This window comes from Paroedura picta, chromosome 11 (genome assembly GCF_049243985.1).
Source record: "Paroedura picta isolate Pp20150507F chromosome 11, Ppicta_v3.0, whole genome shotgun sequence".
Taxonomy (NCBI): Eukaryota; Metazoa; Chordata; class Lepidosauria; order Squamata; family Gekkonidae; genus Paroedura; species Paroedura picta.
The window spans coordinates 41,779,789-41,791,951 of NC_135379.1; the positions used below are offsets into that span (position 1 = coordinate 41,779,789).

General features: G+C 46.0%; 1 long non-coding RNA gene across 2 annotated transcripts in view; it reads right to left on the minus strand.

Annotated features, from left to right (window-relative positions):
* The window catches only part of LOC143820530 (uncharacterized), a 100,556-nt gene that overhangs the window by 2,674 nt on the left and 85,719 nt on the right, over nucleotides 1-12,163 (minus strand). Inside the window, exons 7-8 of one of the 2 annotated variants that reach the window (XR_013225389.1) lie at nucleotides 10,009-10,123; nucleotides 7,461-7,553 (exon numbers count right to left, since the gene is read on the minus strand). This is a non-coding gene — a long non-coding RNA (uncharacterized LOC143820530). The remainder of the gene's footprint in view (nucleotides 1-7,460; nucleotides 7,554-10,008; nucleotides 10,124-12,163) is intronic. The other variant, XR_013225390.1, reaches the window with a different exon arrangement.

Genomic DNA, 12,163 nt, shown 5'->3' on the forward strand with positions numbered 1-12,163 from the left:
GCGATGGTAAATTGCGTTCCGGCAGGGCAAACATGCTTCCTGAACTACCATCCTACTTCCCAACCACAGGACCTCCGTCTTGGAGGGGTTGAGTTTCAGGCGACTCTGCTTTAGCCATCAAGCCACTGCTTCCAAACATCTGGCAGATAGTTCTGGGGGGGGAGCCTGGGCGGCCATCCATCAGGAGATAGCGCTGGGTGTCATCAGCGTACTGATGAGAGCCCACCCCACAGCTCCACACCAGCTGGGCCAGTGGGCACATAAAGATGTTAAAAAGCATGGGGGACCCCACGAAGCAGTTGATAGGTGCGCAATAACTCTTCCCCCACAGCTACTCTCTGGCTCCGGTTATGGAGAAAGGAGTGTATCCAGCTTAAAGCTGTACCCTGTATCCCTGTCCTGGTGACATGGTGGACCAGCAGTTCTGGTGTGGCTGTAAGTTCCACCTGTGTTTATGGCTGAAGCGTAAACCTTGAGTCCAAGGATAGGAGTCTTAATCATTCTCCTTATTGCACCAGAATCCATATCAATCCTCCTGTATACTGTTCAGAAAGAGATAAGAGTCAGTCTCAGTTGGTTTTATTGACTTCCTGCAGGATCTGTAGATTTTGTTCTTTTCCTGTCAAGTGACTTGGGGTTTCTTTTAAGTAAAATCAGGGACAGGGGATTAGAAGAAGAGTTAGTTTTATATCCCACTTTTTACTACCCAAAGGAGTCTCAAAGGGGCTTGCAATCATCTTCCCTTCCTCTCCCCACAACAGACACCCTGTGAAGTAGGTGGGGCTGAGAGAGCCCTGAGAACTTCTCTGTGAAACCAGCTTTATCAGGACTGTGATGAGCTCAAGGTCACTCAGCTGGCTGCATGTGGGGGAGTGGGGAATTAGAAGCAGCCGCTCTTAACCACCACAACAATTACTCAAGTACTATAACCTGGAGAAACAAGTTTGATTCCTCACTCCCCCTCCACATGCAGTCAGCTGGGTGACTGTGAGCTAGTCACAGTTCTCTTAGAACTGTTCTTGCAGAGCAAGTTCTATCTAAGCTCTCTCTGCCCCACCTATCTCACAGGGTGCCTGTAGAGAAAGAGAAAGAGAAACATGTTTGTAAGCTGCTTTAGGACTTCTTTAGGTAGTGAAAAGCAGAGTATTAAAACCTGTCTCTTCTTCTTCCTCAGCTTCCTCGGGAGGTGGAAAGGAGCTTCCTCCTTTCTCCATCTTTGGACATTTTTAAACAGAGGCTGGATAGCCATCTGACGAAGAGGCTGATTCTGTGAAGGCTCAAGGGGGTGGCAGGTTATAGTGGATGAGCGATTGGGATGTGAGTGTCCTGCATAGTGCAGGGGGTTGGACTAGATGTCCCATGAGGTCTCAACTCTATAATTCTGTGATTCTTCTTCTCAAGTATGGTGCAGAAATCCCCAAATCCAGACAATACAGCACAAGGCTATGGAAACAGAACTGCGGAAGAGCCCTTTAACTGGACTAACATCAAGTCTTTCAGAGGACGCTAATTGGAGGAATGGATGTGTACAAATCATAAAAGCAATTGTTTTGACTACACAAGCTTCTCTGGGTTTGGGGGCCTGGTTCACGCAGAGGCCAGGAAACAGACACGGCTAGTCGAACATTAAGCAGAAACAGATGGGCCCTCTTTTTTTGACAAACATGTGAGGAAGTTGGGAGCGCTTTGTTTTGTTCTGTTTCCCTTTTTCTTTTCTGGCTCCCTTCCTATCCCAGTGTGCAGCGTCAGAGTAAGCCCTCGGGAACAGCTCTGGTGTTAGAGGAAGAAGCCGAGACCAGGCTGGACGAGGGCAAAGGGGCTCTCTTGCAGCATCTGGAACGTTAGATGATGGAGAGAAAGCCCAAGATGCCTTTCTCCCTATTGAGTTGCCAAAGCCCTTTCTCTCCCCTCCAGACCAGGCGCATGTACTATGCATAGTGGGAGATACAGACCATACATGCCGCCACTAGGGCTGCCAATTTCCAGATATCACCTGGAGATCTCCTGCTATTACAATCTATCTCCAGAGCACTAAGATCAGTTCTCCTGGAGAAAACGACTGGTTTAAAAGATGGGCTCCCTGGCATTATACCCTGCATATTTATTTGTTTGTTTGTTTGTTTGTTTGTTTGTTTATTTATTTATATTTGAACTTGTATACCACTGCTCTCAGAGACTTGTAGCGGTTTCCAATAAAAAGTCAAATCAACCTGTCCCATAAAACCCTATTACATTAAAAGATGGCTATACATAAATTTGTCAGAGTCAACTCCCCATCTCCCCTCCCCTGTCCAGTTGTAGTCACAAGCTCTTTCGTTGGGAGCAAGGGACCTACCTAGCTGATTTTTGGGGACTGAGGTCCCTCCCCTCCCCAAACATTACCCACTTCAGACCCCCGCCCCAAATCTCCATGTATTTCCCAATGCAGAGCTGGCAACCCAGCCCCCCAAAATAAAAGCTCCATTTGACTCCTACTATTTGGCTAAAGCTATCACCTGGATGGCTCATCTCAACAGATCTCAGAAGCTAAGCAGGATCAGCCCTGGTTAGTATTTGGAAGGGAGACCTCCAAGGAATTCCAGGGTTGCTACACAGAGCTAGGCAATGGCAACCATCTCTGAATGTCTCTTGCCTTGGAAACCCTCCAAGGTCGCCATAGGTTAGCTGTGACTTGACAGCAAACATAGACAGACAGACAGCCAACTAAAGTGATTCACACACCAAGTTGCTCACTGCTCGTCCTTCCTAAAGAGTGTGTTGTAGGAGAAACCTAAACAGAGGGGCACAGTGGGGTGCACCATTTTGATCAGTGACTTCCTTAGCTTTCAACTCACAGATTTTCACCTATCCTCCCAGGGCCTTCATGGAAGGTTGTCAAATTCCAGGCGGGGGCTGGTTTGATACCATCTCTAGATTGTAGAGTTCAATTTTCCCAGAGAAAATGGCAGCTTTGGCGGTTGGACCTTCCATGATCCCTCTTCCCCACATTCTACCCCCAGATCTCCAGGGCTTTCCCAATCCAGATCTGGTAATCTTTATGCATATCCAAATCAACATTTGACGAGAGGTGCCTGGTGCAGGGGAATGAGGTGCGGCGGAATCCTGAGGGGGTAGCCTGAGTGGTGCCATTACCGACCGCAGGAGGGAGAGCCACGTGGACAAACCTCTTGCAAATTACATCGTGGCCCAAGAGCCCTTTCTAACCCTTTGGTATGCTGGGCTCATTTCCCACTTCACAGGGAATTATTAATCTAAGAGGGGGACTTTGGAAAAAATGTTCGCTCTTAATTTCTGAAGTACTGTCTCACATTCAATGCCCAATCCCTCCATCTGGGGGCAAGAACACATTTTTCCCGAGCTTGTTCCAGAAGGGGACGAGAGCGTTCCAGCGGCTGCCCTTAGGGAGCACTCTTCTCCAGTGGATTTACCACTAAAATGATGCACACTGCAATGCACTCATCTCCTGAGCACCTCTGCTGCAGAACTCCCGGGTGAGCAAGGAGTTCCCGGCCCCGAGGAACCACACCTAGCCTCATCCAGGGCCAGGGCCTTTTCCGTCTTGGCCCCTACCTGGTGGAACAAGCTCCCAGGTGAGCTGCGGGCCCTGCGGGATTTGCCAGCTTTCTGCAGGGCCTGTAAGACGGAGCTCTTCCACCAGGCTTTTGGTTGAGGCTGGGGTCAGCGAATGAGAGCCAGCATCTCCCCCCTCCTTAGGATCACTTCCCCCCCATTCTTCCCACCGCTCTGTTAGTAGGGGGTGGGAACAAGATTGTTTTCCGTCATTTTTAAAGTCTTTTCATGGGTATTTTAATGGAGTTAAGATTATTGTTACCTGCCACAAGCCTCGCAGGGAGTGGCGGGAAACAGTAACAGTAACAGTAACAGTAACAGTAACAGTAACAGTAACAGTAACAGTAACAGTAACAACAACAACAACAACAACAACAACAATAATAATACAATTTGCTCTTCTCCAGAACAGGAGGCTTCTCTGAGGTTCTCTCTTCTACATTAGGGTTGAGGCATGATCCGGGGAGTTCTCACTCGTTACTACCAAGCTTTACCAAGGTCGGCTTCCGACTGATGACACGCTCTCCCCAGGAGTCCCTCCCCTTCACTGCAGGCGGAGAGAGCTGCAAGGTCTTAAGAGCGGAGCAGGTCCTGCATTATAAGGTCCTCAACTGCCCAAGCATATCGTATTATTAAAGTGCCCCTGGAGTGATGATCCAGCGGCCTCAGAGTTGCTGAGAGGCGATATACGGGGAACTTGTTATGCATATATTTTCGAGTCCTATTAATAAGAGCGGCGATACATTGTAGCAAGGTGCCAACGGGTTTTGTCATCCGTCACCGGCAATCCCAAAATGCAGGCTAAGCATTTAGCCAGGCGTTTCTGATTAATCCTGTAACTACCCCCAGTTAATACTGAATCCAGCAGGAAAACATGCTCTAAAGCCACCTTGCCCAAGCAGAAGACCTCCTTGGTGCTTGGAGAATGCACGTTTGCGTTTTAAAACCTTCCTTCTCTCATTCTGTAGAGCAGGGGTAGTCAAACTGCGGCCCTCCAGATGTCCATGGACTACAATTCCCATGAGCCCCTGCCAGCATTCGCTGGCAGGGACTCATGGGAATTGTAGTCCATGGACATCTGGAGGGCCGCAGTTTGACTACCCCTGCTGTAGGGGTTAGAATATGTTTCCCAAAGAGAGATTATTCCTCAGCAAAACAGACAAGGTTAATCCCTGCCTGTATGTATATATATTTTAAAAAATCAATTGTGCCAAGAAATGAATGAGATAATATATCAACCATCAACCTGGCTTTTTAAAATAGACGCCTATATGTTTCTCTCTACCCCCCCCCCTTTTTATTCAAGATGAGTATTTTATGTTTGGCTCCTCTTTTCATGAAGGTAAAAATGACCTTGGTTATTAGAGAGGGAGGATGTATTGAGCTGTGAGTAGAATCAACACAGTTCCATTTCATTTAGCCCCCACTAAAATTGCAAGGAGTGAAAACAGAGATTGAATTTGTTTTATTATATATCGCCTCATTTGAACTTTAGGGAGGCGTTTGTTGCTGAGGAAAGCCCTTCCCCCGTCCTCCTCCATGATCTCTTCTAGATGGCATGTTAAGGAAATTGCCTCGAGTTTATTGATTCTTGGTTATGAGGTACGTTGTAACAGTTGGTGAGTTAAAGTGAGGGAAAATGCATACTGCGCTACACTGGCAGTGATGTAGCTCTTTGACCCTGTGGCTCTGTCTGCCTGCCCGGGAAAGTGACATTGTAACGTTAGGAATTAATATTTGCTGACCTCCACTTTCAAAAAGTTATATCAGATCATTTTGGAAAGATGGAAATCAGCCTGATGCTCCACGCCAGGAGCTGCAGGCTCTGGGTACGGCATTAGACGAAGCCATTGTGTTTATAGTCAGCTCTGCTTTGCAAATACATGTTGTGTACATCAATATTAAATGGGCAGAATAGTATACAACTGTCAAGAGAGAGCTGGAAAGTGCTCAGACCTGTCCAAACCCAACTGCATCCTATTAAAGGTGACAAAAAGTGTGCCATTGAAACAGCATACACCCCATATGACAATGTGCACAACAAAAGATCCATAGTCCGGAAAGGTCATAATCCAGGGGTAGTCAAACTGCGGCCCTCCAGATGTCCATGGACTACAAGTCCCAGGAGCCCCTGCCAGCATTTGCTGGCAGGGGCTCCTGGGAATTGTAGTCCATGGACATCTGGAGGGCCGCAGTTTGACTACCCCTGTCATCATCTGATCAAGCCACAAGAGCCAATCATAGTCACAATCCCATCTGCCCACCCACTTACAATCTGCCTAAATTCACAAGTGGCCATCTAGCCTCTGCTTAAAAATTTCCGGAGAACCCACTACCTCCCAAAGAGGTTCCACTGAGGAACTGCTCTGATTGTGACAGCCCTTCAAGTACTTGAAGGTGGCTATCATATCACCTCTTCTTCTCTCCAGGCTAGACAGACCAAGCTCTCCCAACCTTTCCTTATACATCTTGGTCTCCAAACCCCTCACCATTTTTGTTGGCCTCCTCTGGACACACTCCAGTTTGAGTACATCCTTTTGCTAAGTGAAGTTCAAGATGCTGGTACTCAACCTTTAAAGCTCTAAATGGTCTGGGAGCTTCATATCTATGGGACCACCTTCTTCCATATGCCCCCCTCACAGAAATTTGAAATTGAGCATACAAAATCTGTTCAAGATCCTCAGTCCTAGAGAAGTGAAATGGGCTTCAACCAGAACCAGGGCTTTTTCTTCCCTGGCATTAGCTTGGTGGAACGCTCTCCCAAATGAGATCAGGATCTGAGATTTAAAACAGTTCCACAGGGCCTGCAAAACAGAGCTGTTCCACCAGGCCTATGGCTAAGACCCACAGAATAACACCAACAAACAAGTCTCCCTACATAGGCAACAACATCTGCACGCCACCTGCCAAAACATCATAGAAATTTACTCCCCCTTCCTCTCCCTGGAGAGAAGGTGGTGAGCACTCTGGTTTTAAAATGTAAACTGGATACTAGGGTTGTGACATGATGGCAGGCAATGGCAAACCAACCACCTCCAGACATCTTTTTCCTTAAAAACTCTACTGAGTTGCCACAAACCAGTTGTGGCTTGACAGCAAAAGAACAAAAATGTTCTTTTTGTTCTTGCATGAAACTGTCTCCAAGGCAAAAGATTTACTTATACCCTCAGACAAATATTTACCAAAACTGGATAGCAATAGATAGCAAGGAGGGGCAGGGTACAATAATAGTAATAGTAAAAGTAATAGTAGTAATAAATTGTAGGAGATAATTTTAACACAAACTGAGCTATGCCCCATTTCTGACTGACAAAAATATAACTTTTCTCTTATATGAAGTTTATTATCTCCTATTCTTACCAATAAAGAAATTTCACCGCTCAATTTCTGGTTGGGGAAGTTCTTCCTCCCATCATTTTCTCAAAATATGGATAACTAAAGGATAAAAGGAGCTGCTTTTGAGAGCTGGGTCCGGTCTGAGCTGTATTTTCATGCAGTATTAGATCATGTTAATATTAGATATAATCCAAGGCAAATCCTCTTAGCGTCCCTGGGACTGTAATCGTTGCTATAATTGCTTAGTGGTAAAAACACTTTCGTCACTTTTCCTCCTCTCAGACATCCAGTCCCAATTAGGGTAAGCTAAAGTTTCCGAAGGTCCTATGGTTTCATTGAGGACTTAGTTTCATCTGAGGGATAGATGACCCCTGGTAAGGGGTAACATGAGGAACATGCTATATGCCTTGATATCACTTCCCTGAGACAGCTAATGGGAAGAGAATCTTGTCTTGGAGCAAAAGAACAACAGCTCATTTTTTATGCATATTTATTCAAAAGAAAGACCCACTGACTAAAAAGGAACTGCATCAGAGGTAACAAATGTAACGTACGTGAAGTGTTGCCATCCTCTGACTGTGGCAGGCAACCTCCTGGGCTCCGTTTGTAGCCGGAAATGACATCATGATGCTCTAGGAACTGCAGGTCTGTATGGTTAAAAAACAAACAAGCATTGAGATAAGCTGTGTCAAGATGTCACTTCCTCGTACAAAGCGGACGAGACATCCCAACATTATGTGACATCGTGCAATGTCGCTCCCTCCCCACCAAAGGCTCTTGGTAGTTGTCGGCATTGAACCGAAGTCGTTGATCTGAGCTGCAATACCAAATTAGGAGTACCTTCAGTGACTCAGAACCAGTTTTCCCGTGGCTTTTTTCTTGCTTAAGGTGGCTAACAAATGATTATAACAAACTCAAACTGGCAAAAGTATGCCAAGGGAATCGGACCTCGTTGTCCGTCCTCCCTAGTCATGCAGAATCAGTGACCACTGATGGAGTCTGAGGATGTACCTGGTGATAGTTGGCTGGACAGGTTAACAGAAAGAGCCTTGCCCTTTCTCTGCCCTATCGAAGAGCATCCAGGAAGGAAGGGCATTGATAAGCTGTGGTTGATTGTGTGGAAAGACTGTACTTAAATGAAGCGCAACACAAGTTTTGTCTCTGAGGAGCAATCTGTGAATGTGGATTCACAAATGCAAGTCACTGCTCCTCGGGCGCAGTCATCAAAAGGTGAAGAATGTGCATATGAGAAGCAGAACTCGGAGACCATGTCAACAAACCTTCAGTGGCATAGCAGGGCCAATGTAAATGGCCTCACCCCTCAGGCTGATTGACACCACGCACTTCAGGGGGTTTCTGACTATTCTTTGTGTCTCCTCTATGGATAAGCATCTAGTTCATGAATAAGCGGATGGCCAATTGCCTTGGGAGAAGTTCTGTTTAACAGGAGGCCATTGGGTTGTCTCTCTGTTCCTTTGACAGCGATTCATCTTCCCAAGCACCTCATCCCTCTTGGTTTCCACAAAGGGGCTGCTGCCCTTGCCGGGGATGTTATCAAGGTATGCACTGACATCTCATTTGAAACTGAGATTTGCAGAAAGGTTACAGAAGGTCACCGCAAGAGAAAACTGAATTGAGGATTATAAAACTGCCGCCCCGCAAACTGAAAAACCTGATCCCGTTCTTACTCCCATGTCATCCTTGTGGCAGTTCAGTGAGTGAAGAAAGCATTTTCAAGCCCAGACGAATAGCATTAACATTCGTAATTTGCAAGAAACAATGAAATTCACAGGAAAAGATTGGTGCAAAAAGTTTATGGAATGCAACTAGAACCTGTGTTGTGGAATATATCCTGAAGACGATAGAAAGTATAAGATTTTAGAGGGCTGCTAAAACTGTCTTGTTTTAATTTATTTTGATATTAATGAAAACATACAACATAAAACAGTATAGATTCATTCACTTATCCACTTCCTTTCCCCCACCCCCTTATTGCTTCTGGGCCTCTCTTTACTTGGCATGATAGTCCACAAACATCTTCCATTCCTCCCTGAATTCACTCTTCGGTTGTCCATTGACTAGCACCGTCAGGCTTGCCAGCTTTGAAAAGTCTGAGAGTTTCTCCAAAGAAAGTTCAGTTGTGGGTATCACCTTCTCCTTCCAAGTCTTGGCCAGCAGCAGTCTGCCAGACTGCTGCCAGACTGATGCTTGCATCTTATTTGGCTGCAGCTGAAGAGCACTTTCTAAACTCTTAAGTCCTGATTAATATAATGGGACTTGCCTCGGTGTAAATGTCTTTCAGATCCAGTTAAATTTCTAAGGGCGATTCTGCACCAGCGGCGCCACTCCGGCATGCTCCACCGCATCCCATGTCCCCATGGGGAACACATTTCGGCTGCGGATGCTGTCTGCCCTGGATGCAGACCCGGAGGGAAGGTTCCACTACATGGAGGGGCAGCACATTTTTTCTTGCAGGATGGTGTGGGCCTCCATAGGACCATCCAGGCCCGGCTCTTCCATGTCCAGATGGGCCTGTGCTGGGCTAGGCTCTGTTGAGCCCTGCAGTGAAAACAGAAACACAGATACTTCCACGTTCCCTTTGCGCGGGGCAAATGAGGGCCCAATCCGCAGGAGGATTGGGTAGGGACCGGACTGGCTGTGACAACATATGGAAACAGGGATTAGGCCCGCTTCCATATGAGCATCCTCACGGCCTTTCCTGCCCGTGCAGAATTGGCCTAACTGAGGCGAAAACCAGATTGCACTCTTATCCCGCCCCCCGGTGAAATTCTGTTTGATCCAAATATTTTGGATCAATGTCCTAATCTGCAAGGCAAAATTGCTTGAAATGTTATGGATTTCAACAACGCTCAACAACCATTTTGCTCGTGTTCAAGGACAAAATCAGCTGTGGATTTATTTTTTTGGCTTTGGGGAAGTGGCCACGAAGAGAAACTATAGTTAACTTCAGGAAAAGAGTGGTCAGAGATAAAATGCGGTGATAAAGGAGAATGACTTTTTCTTTAGGTGCAAAGCACAATGTCAAACCAGACTTGTCCTGTGGTTCAACTTTTGCAAATGAGAGGAAGCTGTCTCAAATACCATGTCTCTTTTCAATAAGCAGAGAGCCAGTCCTCATTCTTTGGAGAGAGTCACAGTTCTCTTAGGGCTGTTCTCACAGAGCAGTTCTCTTCGCCTCACATGCCTCACTGGGTGCCTATTGTGGGGAGAGGAAAGGAATTTGTAAGCTGCTTTGGGACTTTCAGGCAGTGAAAAGCAGGGTATAAAAACAGTTGTTGTTGTTGTGTGTTTTTCCCCCAAAGGCATGTTTCCTGTCCATACTCCTGGGCTCCAGGGTCTATATCCCACCTGCCGCACTTTAACAGATGATCTGAAGATACTCAGAAAGTCTGTGTATACAGCGCAAGCATGAAATTCTCAGGGTTTTTTCCCCCATGTCCTACATGAGTGGGGAGAAAGGATGAAACCAGTGCTGCCATGTCTGACAGCAGCAGGAATACATGGTTTAGCGGTGCCTGGGGATGAATTGCTTCCCATTAAAAGTAAATGAGTCGGAGTTTTGACAACAAAACTAGCAAGTACCTTAAAAAGCCCAAAGGTTATATCTAAAGAGTTTTACAGACTTCAAATATATGAAATCTCTCTAGTTTTATAGCTTGCCTTAACATTTTTTTAACTTAGAAAAGGAGAGAATTAAAAAGAGACGAGTTGCTGATGCTTTGACGGAGGAATGAACCTCAAGTAGGGGGTTAAAGGACCTCTAGTAGGAGGTTTTAGGACAGATCTCTTGACCTGGGATCCTGCAGAATCAAGACCCACATAGTAGACAACGCTGATTTCATGTAGCACAAGGCGGCTTATGAAGCATTGTCTCCTATGTGGATCTTGATTCTGCAGGATCCCAGGTCAAGAGATCTGTCCTAAAACTTCCTACCTGATGTCGTTTAATTGGAAAGGCTGGAGCATAAACTTTCTCATGCAAAGCATCTGGTCTGCTCCACCTCCTTCACAAGAAGACAGAAAATTGCCTTATGGTGAATCGAATCACCCGTTGTACATCTACATTGCAATCCTTAACTTGGGTATACACTTCAAAGGTCAGAGAAGTCAGGATTGTCCTGATCGCCAACTGTTGTATATTCCCAAAAGCAACCCCTCTAAGTGCCCAAGCTCAGGTCTTTTGCTCCTTGTTCAAACAAAATGGACGTTTTTTAACGTTTTGCCATATTGCTGTATCTTATTATCACCATTGTCCTGGTTCTAACATGAATGATCAAATGTACTTCGTTGGCTGGTTTCCTACCATATTAATAAATCTGATCTGATCTAGGTCTTTTGCAGCCATGCCCTACTGTTGGCAAATGGCCAGGAATGGATCCTGGCTTTTGGTCCTTAACGGCAACTTGACCGGCAGAAATCAGTGAATGAAAATGTTCACAGCACATGGGACAAACACTTGCCAAAGTCTTGCAGCATGTTGTGCTTGAAGGCGTCTTTACTATGGGCAAGTGATAAGCTGGCTACCTTACACACTCCCTGGTGTCCCTGCAATAGAGATGAAACCAGGGATGTTGCATATTCAAAGCATTTACTCTGCCACTAAGCCCAAATGAGCTGGAAGAGAAAAGCGTCAAGTAGGAAATGGACGATGTGTTGCATCTTTGACCTGTGTCAAAGCAAGGAACTGCAAAACTTCATTGTAAAGGACTGCTGGAGTCTTCAAAATGTGAATGAGCAGATACTGTGTGCTTCTGCTGCTCCAATCTGTTTCATGATGACCATCCAGCAGCATCCAGGTAAGTCAATGCTATGTGAACTGCTGAATAAACATGGCAGTTGTTACAATATCTGTTGAACGGCAAGGATCAAGGAATCATGATCCTTCCCACTGCAGCCTGAAATACCCCCCCCCCCCAATATTGCTCCTGGGGACACAGGAGTTCCCCAAGGGCAGCATGGGGGGAGTCAGAGGTCTGGAGTAGGAGAGAGGAATTGGCAAAAATGCCCCCGCCCCTTCTTCTGTAGAAACCTCCTGCTGAACCCAGTGCATACCAGCTTTGTTCTTCTTTTGCATCTGGTCAACTTATCTATAGGCTACAGCAAATGCAAAATCATGCATTCCTATCTTGAATAAACACTCTAGAAAGGCCATGCAGTGACGGTTCCCCCTTGCCATTAATACATGTTTCTATCTGCTAAAGTTTAATATCAGACAGAAGAATGCAAAAATGCATGA